Source organism: Oncorhynchus kisutch, unplaced genomic scaffold, assembly GCF_002021735.2.
Source record: "Oncorhynchus kisutch isolate 150728-3 unplaced genomic scaffold, Okis_V2 scaffold640, whole genome shotgun sequence".
Lineage (NCBI taxonomy): Eukaryota > Metazoa > Chordata > Actinopteri > Salmoniformes > Salmonidae > Oncorhynchus > Oncorhynchus kisutch.
The window spans coordinates 152,285-166,005 of NW_022262585.1; the positions used below are offsets into that span (position 1 = coordinate 152,285).

At 50.0% G+C, this 13,721-nt stretch overlaps 1 pseudogene; it reads left to right on the forward strand.

Moving 5' to 3' along the window:
• Positions 1–929: 929 nt before the first annotated feature.
• LOC116360857 (vacuolar protein sorting-associated protein 13B-like) overlaps positions 930–13,721 on the forward strand; it is a 40,218-nt pseudogene continuing 27,426 nt past the window's right edge.

Consider the following 13,721-nt stretch of genomic DNA (forward strand, 5'->3'; position numbering starts at 1 on the left):
CTGCTCCTCCCTGCTCCTCCCTGCCCCTCCCTGTTCCTCCCTGCCCCTCCCTGTTCCTCCCTGCTCCTCCCTGCCCCTCCCTGCTCCTCCCTGCCCCTCCCTGCTCCTCACTTCTCCTCCCTGCCCCTCCCTGCTCCTCACTTCTCCTCCCTGCTCCTCACTGCTCCTCCCTGCTCCTCCCTGCCCCTCCCTGCCCCTCCCTGCCCCTCACTTCTCCTTCCTGCTCCTCCCTGCTCCTCCCTGCCCCTCCCTGCTCCTCCCTGCCCCTCCCTGCTCCTCACTTCTCCTCCCTGCCCCTCCCTGCTCCTCACTTCTCCTCCCTGCTCCTCACTGCTCCTCCCTGTTCCTCCCTGCTCCTCCCTGCTCCTCACTGCCCCTCCCTGTTCCTCACTGCTCCTCACTCCTCCTCCCTGCCCCTCCCTGCTCCTCAAGCTGTTGTTGTGTTGTATGTATTCATTTGATGCACAGTTCTAATGGTGCACCATCTCTCTTCTTCTCTCTCCTCCCCTTCCTCTCTCTCCTCTTCTTCTCTCTCCTCCTCTTCCTCTCTCTCCTCTTCCTCTCTCTCCTCTTCTTATCTCTCCTCCTCTTCCTCTCTCCTTCTTCTCTCTCCTCCTCTTCCACTCTCTCCTCTTCTTCTCTCCTCCTCTTCCTCTCTCTACTTTTCTTCTCTTCTTCTCTCTCCTCCTCTTCATCTCTCTCCTCTTCTTCTCTCCTCCTCTTCCTCTCTCTCCTCTTCTTCTCTCCTCCTCTTCCTCTCTCCTCCTCTTCTTTTTCTCTCCTCCTCTTCCTCTCTCTCCTCTTCTTCTCTCTCCTCCTCTTCCTCTCTCTCCTTTTCTTCTCTCCTCCTCTTCATCTCTCTCTTCTTCTCTCTCCTCTTCCTCTCTCTCCTCTTCTCTCCTCCTCTTCCTCTCTCCTCTTCTTTTTCTCTCCTCCTCCAGTTGGATCTCCAGTCATGCTGTGTGTTCCTCCCCAACGACAGCCTCCCCTCTCCCAGCACCATTATCTGTGGAGACATCCCCGGTACTGTCCGTAGCTGGTACCACAACCAGGCCACCATGCCTGGGACTCTGGTAGTCTGCCTGCCCCATATCACTGTGCTGTCTGCTGGACACAAATACATGGAGCCCCTGCAGGACCTCCCCTTCATGGTGTCCAGGCCCATACTGGAGGAAGGTAGGTTATTACACGTTATTACACCTGTTATAGCAGGACATCCCCTTCATGGTGTCCAGGACCAGACTGGAGGGAGGTTGTTATAACACCTGTTATAGTAGGACATCTCCTTCATGGTGTCCAGGACCATACTGTAGGAAGGGAGGTTGTTATAACACCTGTTATAGCAGGACCTCTCCTTCATGGTGTCCAGGCCCATACTGGAGGAAGGTAGGTTATTACACGTTATTACACCTGTTATTACACCTGTTATAGCAGGACATCCCCTTCATGGTGTCCAGGACCAGACTGGAGGGAGGTTGTTATAACACCTGTTATAGTAGGACATCTCCTTCATGGTGTCCAGGACCATACTGTAGGAAGGGAGGTTGTTATAACACCTGTTATAGCAGGACCTCTCCTTCATGGTGTCCAGGACCAGACTGGAGGGAGGTTGTTATAACACCTGTTATAGCAGGACCTCTCCTTCATGGTGTCCAGGACCAGACTGGAGGGAGGTTGTTATAACACCTGTTATAGCAGGACCTCTCCTTCATGGTGTCCAGGACCAGACTGGAGGGAGGTTGTTATAACACATGTTATAGCAGGACCTCTCCTTCATGGTGTCCAGGACCAGACTGGAGAGAGGTGGTTATAACACCTGTTATAGCAGGACATCTCCTTCATGGTGTCCAGGACCAGACTGGAGGGAGGGAGGTGGTTATAACACCTGTTATAGCAGGACCTCTCCTTCATGGTGTCCAGGACCAGACTGGAGGGAGGTGGTTATAACACCTGTTATAGCAGGACTGGAGGGAGGTTATAACACCTGTTATAGCAGGACTGGAGGGAGGTTATAACACCTGTTATAGCAGGACTGGAGGGAGGAGGTTATAACACCTGTTATAGCAGGACCTCTCCTTCATGGTGTCCAGGACCAGACTGGAGGGAGGTTGTTATAACACCTGTTATAGCAGGACCTCTCCTTCATGGTGTCCAGGACCAGACTGGAGGGAGGGAGGTGGTTATAACACCTGTTATAGCAGGACCTCTCCTTCATGGTGTCCAGGACCAGACTGGAGGGAGGTGGTTATAACACCTGTTATAGCAGGACCTCTCCTTCATGGTGTCCAGGACCAGACTGGAGGGAGGGAGGTGGTTATAACACCTGTTATAGCAGGACCTCTCCTTCATGGTGTCCAGGACCAGACTGGAGGGAGGTGGTTATAACACCTGTTATAGCAGGACCTCTCCTTCATGGTGTCCAGGACCAGACTGGAGGGAGGGAGGTGGTTATAACACCTGTTATAGCAGGACCTCTCCTTCATGGTGTCCAGGACCAGACTGGAGGGAGGTTGTTATAACACCTGTTATAGCAGGACCTCTCCTTCATGGTGTCCAGGACCAGACTGGAGGGAGGTGGTTATAACACCTGTATTCTGAATCGTATGTGTTTAAAAACCCAACCAAATGAGCCCTAGCTGTCCCAAATCAGAACCAAATGAGCCCTAGCTGTCCCAAATCAGAACCAAATGAGCCCTAGCTGTCCCAAATCAGAACCAAATGAGCCCTAGCTGTCCCAAATCAGAACCAAATGAGCCCTAGCTGTCCCAAATCAGAACCAAATGAGCCCTAGCTGTCCCAAATCAGAACCAAATGAGCCCTAGCTGTCCCAAATCAGAACCAAATGAGCCCTAGCTGTCCCAAATCAGAACCAAATGAGCCCTAGCTGTCCCAAATCAGAACCAAATGAGCCCTAGCTGTCCCAAATCAGAACCAAATGAGCCCTAGCTGTCCCAAATCAGAACCAAATGAGCCCTAGCTGTCCCAAATCAGAACCAAATGAGCCCTAGCTGTCCCAAATCAGAACCAAATGAGCCCTAGCTGTCCCAAATCAGAACCTAATGAGCCCTAGCTGTCCCAAATCAGAACCAAATGAGCCCTAGCTGTCCCAAATCAGAACCAAATGAGCCCTAGCTGTCCCAAATCAGAACCAAATGAGCCCTAGCTGTCCCAAATCAGAACCAAATGAGCCCTAGCTGTCCCAAATCAGAACCAAATGAGCCCTAGCTGTCCCAAATCAGAACCAAATGAGCCCTAGCTGTCCCAAATCAGAACCAAATGAGCCCTAGCTGTCCCAAATCAGAACCAAATGAGCCCTAGCTGTCCCAAATCAGAACCAAATGAGCCCTAGCTGTCCCAAATCAGAACCAAATGAGCCCTAGCTGTCCCAAATCAGAACCAAATGAGCCCTAGCTGTCCCAAATCAGAACCAAATGAGCCCTAGCTGTCCCAAATCAGAATCAAATGAGCCCTAGCTGTCCCAAATCAGAACCAAATGAGCCCTAGCTGTCCCAAATCAGAACCTAATGAGCCCTAGCTGTCCCAAATCAGAACCAAATGAGCCCTAGCTGTCCCAAATCAGAACCAAATGAGCCCTAGCTGTCCCAAATCAGAACCAAATGAGCCCTAGCTGTCCCAAATCAGAACCAAATGAGCCCTAGCTGTCCCAAATCAGAACCAAATGAGCCCTAGCATGTTCCCTCTAAACGTCTGGAATATGGACATGAGGAAGAGGACATGTTGAACACTGTGGGATGCTTGTGGTTACATTCCTCATTTACCTTGAGAAATTACAGATCACCGGTCTAAGTGGCGAGACTGTTACTGTGTGGTGTGTGTGTGTGTGTGTGTGTGTGTGTGTGTGTGTGTGTGTGTGTTAGATCGATATATAGTACCGCTGTCTCTACATGTGGTGAAGGTGAGGTTGACATAACCATGTGTGTGTGTTTGTGTGTGTGTGTGTGTGGTGTGTGTGTGTGTGTGTGTGTGTGTGTGTGTGTGTGTGTGTGTGTGTGGTGTGTGTGTGAATGTGTGTGTGTGGTGTGTGTGTATGTGTGTGGTGTGTGTGTGTGTGTGTGTGTGTGTGTGTGTGCGTGTGTGTGTGTGTGTGTGTGTGTGTGTGTGTGTGTGTGTGTGGTGTGTGTGTGAATGTGTGTGTGTGGTGTGTGTGTATGTGTGTGGTGTGTGTGTGTGTGTGTGTGTGTGTGTGCGTGTGTGTGTGTGTGTGTGTGTCTCTACATGTGGTGAAGGTGAGGTTGACATAACCATGTGTGGTGTGTGTGTGTGTGTGTGTGTGTGTGTGTGTGTGTGTGTGTGTGTGTGTGTGTGTGTGTGTGTGTCTCTACATGTGGTGAAGGTGAGGTTGACATAACCATGTCTATTCCTCCTCTAAAACATTCTGCCGTGCTCCGACAGAAAACGGGGGGGACCCAGCTTTTTTTTTTTAAACTCCCTCGCTGGCTAAATGACATCAGAGTTGGGCACACACAGATTAACAAAAACCCCTCAGAACAAACACTTACATCAGTGGTCTGTCAGTGTAACAGTTAAAAGGAACGACCCGAGGGTCTAGTAAATCATTCCCTGGCTTTGAAAGGCTCTTCATCTCTCATGGTTAATGCCCCGGATCAGAGCTAGCTGGGCTGCCTGGTAGAGGTGTAGCGTGGCCGTAGCCTGGGGGAACGGGCTCTCTCCTTGTGTGTCTCTCTCTCAGGGAGACGGGCTCTCTCCTTGTGTGTCTCTGTCTCAGGGAAACGGGCTCTCTCCTTGTGTGTCTCTCTCTCAGGGAAACGGGCTCTCTCCTTGTGTGTCTCTCTCTCAGGGAAACGGGCTCCCTCCTTGTGTGTCTCTGTCTCAGGGAGACAGGCTCTCTCCTTGTGTGTGTCTCTCTCAGGGAGACAGGCTCTCTCCTTGTGTCTCTCTCTCTCAGGGAAACGGGCTCTCTCCTTATGTGTCTCTCTCCTTGTGTGTCTCTCTCTCAGGGAAACAGGCTCTCCTTGTGTGTGTCTCTCTCAGGGAAACGGGCTCTCTCCTTGTGTGTCTCTCTCTCAGGGAAACAGGCTCTCTCCTTGTGTGTCTCTCTCTCAGGGAAACGGGCTCTCTCCTTGTGTGTCTCTCTCTCAGGGAAACAGGCTCTCTCCTTGTGTGTCTCTCTCTCAGGGAAACGGGCCGTGTGTGTGTTTAGGTGTTGGACTCTCCAAGCCTCCTCCTCCCCTACCAGCCAACAGTAATATGTTAGACTCTGAGGACCGTGAAACCAGGGTGGTCACCCTTAAATCAAGAGATGCCTGTCTGTCTCTGCCAACTGGGATCAGGCCCGCCTTACTGCCTGGCCTGGCTGCCTGTCTCTATCTCTGCCAAATGGGAACAGGCACACCTTACTGCCTGGCCTGGCCTGGCCTGGCTGCCTGTCTCTGTCTCTGCCAACTGGGACCAGGCCCGCCTTACTGCCTGGCCTGGCTGCCTGTCTCTGTCTCTGCCAACTAGGACCAGGCCCACCTGACCCTAACCCCTCTATGGCTCCAGTAGTGATGATTCTATGCAAAATGTCCTTCCTGAAGCCTCATCCTAAGTGTCAGCACCGGCTTCCTGTTGTCCTTCCTGAAGCCTCATCCTAAGTGTCAGCACCGTCTTCCTGTTGTCCTTCCTGAAGCCTCATCCTAAGTGTCAGCACCGGCTTCCTGTTGTCCTTCCTGAAGCCTCATCCTAAGTGTCAGCACCGTCTTCCTGTTGTCCTTCCTGAAGCCTCATCCTAAGTGTCAGCACCGTCTTCCTGTTGTCCTTCCTGAAGCCTCATCCTAAGTGTCAGCACCGGCTTCCTGTTGTCCTTCCTGAAGCCTCATCCTAAGTGTCAGCACCGTCTTCCTGTTGTCCTTCCTGAAGCCTCATCCTAAGTGTCAGCACCGGCTTCCTGTTGTCCTTCCTGAAGCCTCATCCTAAGTGTCAGCACCGGCTTCCTGTTGTCCTTCCTGTCTCCCTGTATTAACCCTGTCTCTCTCCCTTCCCCCCTGTCTCTCTCCCTTTCCCCCTGTCTCTCTCCCTTCCCCCTGTCTCTCTCCCTTCCCCCTGTCTCTCCACCCCCCCCCCTGTCTCTCTCCCTCCCCCCTGTCTCTCCACCTTCCCGCATGTCTCTCTCCACCCCCCCCGTCTATCTCCCTCCCCCCCTGTCTCTCCCTTCCCCCCTGTATCTCCACCCCCCCCATGTCTCCCCCCCCCGTGTCTCTCCGCCTTCCCCCCTGCCTCTCCCCCCCGTCTCTCTCCCATCCCCCCTGTCTCTCCACCTTCCCCCCCTGTCTCTCTCCATTCCCCCCTGTCTCTCCACCTTCCCCCCCTGTCTCTCTCCATTCCCCCCCGTCTCTCTCCCTCCCCCCCGTCTCTCTCCACCTTCCCCCTGTCTCTCCCCCCCCCGTGTCTCTCCGCCTTCCCCCCTGCCTCTCCCCCCGCGTCTCTCTCCCATCCCCCCTGTCTCTCCACCTTCCCCCCCTGTCTCTCTCCATTCCCCCCTGTCTCTCCACCTTCCCCCCCCTGTCTCTCTCCCTTCCTCCTTGTCTCTCCCCCCCCTGTCTCTCCCTTCCCCCCTGTCTCTCCCCCCCGTCTCTCTCCCTCCCCCCCTGTCTCTCTCCACCTTCCCCCCTGTCTCTCTCCCATCCCCCTGCCTCCCCCCGTCTCTCTCCCATCCCCCATGTCTCTCCACCTTCCCCCTGTCTCTCCACCTCCCCCCTGTCTCTCCCTTCCCCCCTGTCTCTCTCCCTTCCCCCCTGTCTCTCTCCCTTCCCCCCTGTCTCTCTCCCTCCCCCCCTGTCTCTCTCCCTCCCCCCTGTCTCTCCACCCCCCCCCCCCCCCCCGTCTCTCTCTCCCCCCTGCCCTACCCAGGTGATGCCTTCCCGTGGACCATAACCCTGAGCCAGTTCAGTGTGTACACCCTGTTGGGTCAGCAGCGGTCTCTGAGTCTCCTGGAGCCGATGGGCTGTACCTCCACCCTGGCCGTCACCTCCCACAAGCTGCAGGCCGCGGGCCCCGAAGGACGCCACGCCTTCATCGTCTGTCTGCATGTTGACCTGGAACCTCTGAACATCAAGGTCTCTAACCCCCAGGTTAGTAAACACATACACACACTCTAACCCCCAGGACCCCCAGGTTAGTAAATACATACACACACTCTAACCCCCAGGACCCCCAGGTTAGTAAATACATACACACACTCTGACCCCCAGGACCCCCAGGTTAGTAAATACATACACACACTCTGACCCCCAGGTTAGTAAATACATACACACACTCTGACCCCCCAGGACCCCCAGGTTAGTAAATACATACACACACTCTAACCCCCAGGACCCCCAGGTTAGTAAATACATACACACACTCTAACCCCCAGGACCCCCAGGTTAGTAAATACAAACACACACTCTAACCCCCAGGACCCCCAGGTTAGTAAATACATACACACACTCTAACCCCCCAGGACCCCCAGGTTAGTAAATACAAACACACACTCTGACCCCCAGGACCCCCAGGTTAGTAAATACATACACACACTCTGACCCCCCCAGTTTAGAGAACAGTGTATTTCAGTAGAGACACTTAGAGAACAGTGTATTTCAGTAGAGACACTTAGAGAACAGTGTATTTCAGTAGAGACACTTAGAGAACAGTGTATTTCAGTAGAGAAGCTCAGACAGATTAGTACTGGGCCATATAGAAGATTAGAGAACAGTGTATTTCAGTAGAGAAGCTCAGACAGATTAGTACTGGGCCATATAGAAGATTAGAGAACAGTGTATTTCAGTAGAGAAGCTCAGACAGATTAGTACTGGGCCATATAGAAGATTAGAGAACAGTGTATTTCAGTAGAGACACTTAGAGAACAGTGTATTTCAGTAGAGAAGCTCAGACAGATTAGTACTGGGCCATATAGAAGATTAGAGAACAGTGTATTTCAGTAGAGAAGCTCAGACAGATTAGTACTGGGCCATATAGAAGATTAGAGAACAGTCTATTTTTACTGTAGTAATAATACCCCTCTTTGGTTTAAGATATGTCTCCATCTCTATCTCCTCTTCCCACCCAGCTGGTCTCTCTGTCTCTCTCTCTCTGTCTCTCTGTTTGTCTCTCTGTCTCTCTCTCTCTGTCTCTCTCTCTCTCTTTCTCTCTCTCTCTCTCGCTCTCTGTCTCTCTGTTTGTCTCTCTGTCTCTGTCTCTCTCTCTCTCTCTCTCTGTCTCTCTGTTTGTCTCTCTGTCTGTCTCTCTCTGTCTCTCTCTGTCTCTCTCTCTCTCTCTCTGTCTCTCTGTTTGTCTCTCTGTCTGTCTCTCTCTGTCTCTCTCTCTCTCTGTCTCTTCTCTCATCTCTCTCTCTCTCTCTCTCCTCTCTCTCCTCTCTCTCTCTCTCTCTGTATGTCTCTCTCTGTCTCTCTGTATGTCTCTCTCTCTGTATGTCTCTCCCTGTCTGTCTCTCTCTGTCTCTCCCTGTCTCTCCCTCTCTCTCTCTCTAAACTCTTCCTGACGTGTCGTAACTGTTGAATGTGTCCTTCACATTCTGCCATAATGTCCTGGAATCAGGTGAGTGACCTCCTGTAGTGAGGTGACCTCCACTCAGGCCTCAGACAGGATCGAACCGCTCCACTGATTCAATATACTATATCTGATGTGATATCCAACTCTCATCTCCCCTGACAGTCTGAAATGATCTGCTCATTTTCAACAGGAGTTTGTTTAAACTAATAACAATTAGGTCTCACCACAGCTCTTAGTGAAGTGTTGCCATGAATCAGAACCGAAGAGACCTCACACTGCTTAGAGAGAGAGAGAGAGAGAGAGAGAGAGAGAGAGAGAGATTCTGTACAGAAGCTGGGCCTGAGAGAGAGAGACCAAGTGCCCAGCCGACACAGAGAGGGGATGGAGGGAGGGGGGAGAGAGAGAGAGACGGGGGAGGGAGGGAGAGAGAGACCAAGTGCCCAGCCGACACAGAGAGGGATGGAAGGAGGGGGGAGAGAGACGGGGAGGGAGAGGAAGAGAGCCATAATGCCACTAGTAGAGAGAGAGAGAGGGTTCACTGGGGAAATAGAAGAGAGTGAGTCTATAAATAACAGTCAAGAGAGTGATTGAAGTTAAGAGGGAGAGTGAGGGTGGGATGGGAGGGGGGGCAGGGGGAGTGAGGGTGGGATGGGAGGGGGGGGCAGGGGGGAGTGAGGGGTGGGATGGGAGGGGGGGGCAGGGGGAGTGAGGGTGGGATGGACGGGGGGGCAGGGGGAGTGAGGGTGGGATGGGAGGGGGGGCAGGGGGAGTGAGGGTGGGATGGGAGGGGGGGGCAGGGGGAGTGAGGGTGGGATGGGAGGGGGGGCAGGGGGAGTGTAGAGAACAAGTGTTCAGCAGTTCTCATCACAGAGCGTAGAGGAGGAGAGAGACCACCGGCTCTGTCGTGTGTTCCTGGCAGCAGCCTCACGTGTCATCAACCCCCAGAACACCCAAGGTGAACCCTCCAACCCTCCTCATGTCTCACTACCCATCAGCCTCTCTGAGGAGCTCCAGGGTTTGATCTCTGGGACTGTAGTAGAAAGGAAGTCCCCCCCACCCCGTCTCCCACCCCCCCTCCTCTTGTTTGAGACACATGTTGTGGTGGTGCTAGCCTGTTGAGTTATAGCCTGCAGTGAACAGAACAGAGAGCAGCCATGTGAAGGGGATCTGGATTAAAGTGCTCTGTTTGGGGAGGGAGGAGAGGAGAGGAGGAGAGGAGGGGATGGGAGAGGAGAGAGAGGATGGGAGGGGAGAGGAGAGGAGAGGAAGGGAAGGGAGAGGAGAGGAGAGGAGAGGAGAGGAAGGGAGAGGAGAGGAGAGGAGAGGAGAGGAGAGGAGAGGAGAGGGAGGGAGGGGAGGGGAGGAGAGGAGAGAGGAGAGGAGAGGAAGAGAGAGGAAGGAGAGGAGAGGAGAGGAGAGGAGAGGAGAGGAGAGGAGAGGAGAGGAAGGGAGAGAGAGGAGAGGAGAGGAGAGGAGAGAGAGGAGAGGGAGAGGAGAGAGAGGGAAGGAGAGGGAGGGAGGGGAGGGAGGGAGGGGAGGGAGGGGAGAGGAGAGGAAGAGGAGAGGAGAGGAGGAGAGGAGAGGAGAGGAGAGAGAGGAGAGGAGAGGAGAGGAGAGGAGAGGAGGCCTTCCCAAATGGCACTCTTATAGTGTTCTACTATTCCTTTATAGTGTTCTACTATTCCTTTATAGTGTTCTACTATTTCCCTTTATAGTGTTCTACTATTCCCTTATAGTGTTCTACTATTCCTTTATAGTGTTCTACTATTCCCTTATAGTGTTCTACTATTCCCTTTATGTGTTCCACTATTCCCTTTATAGTGTTCTACTATTCCCTTTATAGTGTTTCTGCTATTCCCTTTATAGTGTTCTACTATAGCAGTGTTTATCATAGTAGTAGTAGTAGTGTCAGTAATATCAGTAGTAGTAGTAGTAGTAGCAGTATCAGTAGTAGCAGTATCAGTAGTAGTTAGTAGTAACATCAGTAGTAGTAGTATCAGTTGTATCAACAGTAGTAGTAGTAGTAGTAGCAGTATCAGTAGTAGTAGTAACATCAGTAGTAGTAGTATCAGTTGTATCAACAGTAGTAGTATCAGTAGTAGCAGTAGAGGACGAGGAGAGGAGAGGAGAGGAGAGGAGAGGAGGCTTCCCCAAATGGCACTCTTATAGTGTTCTACTATTCCCTTTATAGTGTTCTACTATTCCCTTTATAGTGTTCTACTATTCCCTTTATAGTGTTCTACTATTCCCTTTATAGTGTTCTACTATTCCCTTTATAGTGTTCTACTATTCCCTTTATAGTGTTCTACTATTCCCTTTATAGTGTTCCACTATTCCCTTTATAGTGTTCTACTATTCCCTTATAGTGTTCTGCTATTCCCTTTATAGTGTTCTACTATAGCAGTGTTATCAGTAGTAGTAGTAGTAGTGTCAGTAATATCAGTAGTAGTAGTAGTAGTAGCAGTACCAGTAGTAGCAGTATCAGTAGTAGTAGTAACATCAGTAGTAGTAGTATCAGTTGTATCAACAGTAGTAGTAGTAGTAGTAGCAGTATCAGTAGTAGTAGTAACATCAGTAGTAGTAGTATCAGTTGTATCAACAGTAGTAGTATCAGTAGTAGCAGTATCAGTAGTAGTAGTACATCAGTAGTAGTAGTATCAGTTGTATCAACAGTAGTAGTGTCAGTAGTAGTATTGTCAGTAGCAGTAGTAGTACTAGTAGTAGCAGTGTTATCAGTAGTAGTAGTAGTAGTATTATCAGTAGTAGCAGTATCAGTAGTAGGAGTAACATCAGTAGTAGTAGTATCAGTAGTAGTAGCGTCAGTAGCAGTATCAGTAGTAGTAGCGTCAGTAGTAGTGTCAGTAGCAGTATCAGTAGTAGTAGCGTCAGTAGTAGTAGTGTCAGTAGTAGTATCAGTAGTAGTAGTAGTAGTAGCAGTGTTATCAGTAGTAGTAGTAGCAGTGTTATCAGTAGTAGTAGCGTCAGTAGTAGTGTCAGTAGCAGTATCAGTAGCAGTATCAGTAGTAGTAGCATCCGTTGTAGTAGAATCAGTAGGAGTAGTGTCAGTAGTAGTAGTAGTAGTAGTAGTAGTGTCACTATCAGTAGTAGTAGTATCAGTAGTAGTAGTAGCGTCAGTAGTAGTAGCATCAGTAGTAGTAGTATCAGTAGTAGTTGTATCAGTAGGAGTAGTGTCAGTAGTAGTAGTATCAGTAGTAGTAGTAGCATCAGTAGTAGTAGTATCAGTAGTAGTTGTAGGAGTAGTGTCAGTAGTAGTAGTAGTAGCGTCAGTAGCAGTATCAGTAGTAGTAGCATCAGTAGTAGTAGTATCAGTAGTAGTAGTATCAGTAGGAGTAGTGTCAGTAGTAGTAGTAGTAGTGTCACTATCAGTAGTAGTAGTATCAGTAGTAGTAGTAGTGTCAGTAGTAGTAGCATCAGTAGTAGTAGTAGTATCAGTAGTAGTTGTATCAGTAGTAGTTGTATCAGTAGGAGTAGTGTCAGTAGTAGTAGTATCAGTAGTAGTAGTAGCATCAGTAGTAGTAGTATCAGTAGTAGTTGTATCAGTAGGAGTAGTGTCAGTAGTATCAGTAGTAGTAGTAGTATCAGTAGTAGTAGTAGTGTCAGTAGTAGTAGTATCAGTAGTAGTAGTATCAGTAGTAGTAGTGTCAGTAGTAGTAGTGTCAGTAGTAGTAGTATCAGTAGTAGCATCAGTAGTAGTAGTATCATTAGTAGTTGTATCAGTAGGAGTAGTGTCAGTAGTATCAGTAGTAGTAGTAGTATCAGTAGTAGTAGTAGTGTCAGTAGTAGTAGTATCAGTAGTAGTAGTATCAGTAGTAGTAGTGTCAGTAGTAGTAGTGTCAGTAGTAGTAGTAGTATCAGTAGTAGTACTGTCAGTAGTAGTAGTGTCAGTAGTAGTATCAGCAGTATCAGTAGTAGTAGTATCATTAGTAGTAGTATCAGCAGTATCAGTAGTAGTATCAGTAGTAGTAGAATCATTCGTAGTAGTAGTGTCAATAGTAGTAGTATCAGTAGTAGTAGTATCAGTAGTAGTAGAATCATTAGTAGTGGTATCAGTAGTAGTATCAGTAGTAGTAGTAATAGTATCAGTAGTAGTAGTATCATTAGTAGTAGTATCAGTAGTAGTAGTATCAGTAGTAGTAGTAGTAGTAGTAGTAGTAGTAGTAGTAGTATCAGTAGTAGTAGAATCATTAGTAGTGGTATCAGTAGTAGTATCAGTAGTAGTAGTATCAGTAGTAGTAGAATCATTAGTAGTGGTATCAGTAGTAGTATCAGCAGTATCAGTAGTAGTAGTATCATTAGTAGTAGTATCAGTAGTAGTACTTAACTCCATGGTAAATGGTTTAGTCGGCTCTGACTGACATATAGCCTCCTAGCATTCCTGAAATAACCTCCACACACACACACACACAGGAACACACATACACACACACACATGAACACACACACAAACACACACACACAAACACACACACAGGAACACACACACACACACAGGAACACACACACACACACACACACACACACTCAAACACACACACACAAATACACACACACAGGAACAAACACATACACACAGGAACACACACACAGGAACACACACACACAAACACACACACACACACACACACACACACAAGAACAAACACACACACAGGGACACACACACACGTATTTGCTCAGTGCAGTAGACCTTGGTCCTCCAGAGTCCAGGCACTGTGCCGCCTGTCTCCTAGTCTGCCAGCAGTGCTCCAGGTCGGGTATGGCAGGCAGCTGTTGGCCTCCTCTGGATCCACGTTAGCACTTCTTCCTGGACATGTTTAGAATGGGTTGTCATGCTTTCCCTTTGATGTATACTTATTTATAGAAGGACTGTGTCCCCTAGGGGAGACCAGGGGCCCTCTCCTCTCTCTCTGTGATGCTGAAGGACTGTGTCCCCTAGGGGAGACCAGGGGCCCTCTCCTCTCTCTCTGTGATGCTGAAGGACTGTGTCCCCTAGGGGAGACCAGGGGCCCTATCCTATCTCTCTGTGATGCTGAAGGACTGTGTCCCCTAGGGGAGACCAGGGGCCCTCTCCTCTCTCTCTGTGATGCTGAAGGACTGTGTGTCCCCTAGGGGAGACCAGGGGCCCTCTCCTCTCTCTCTGTGATGCTGAAGGACTGTGTGTCCCCGAGGGGAGACCAGGGGCCCTCTCC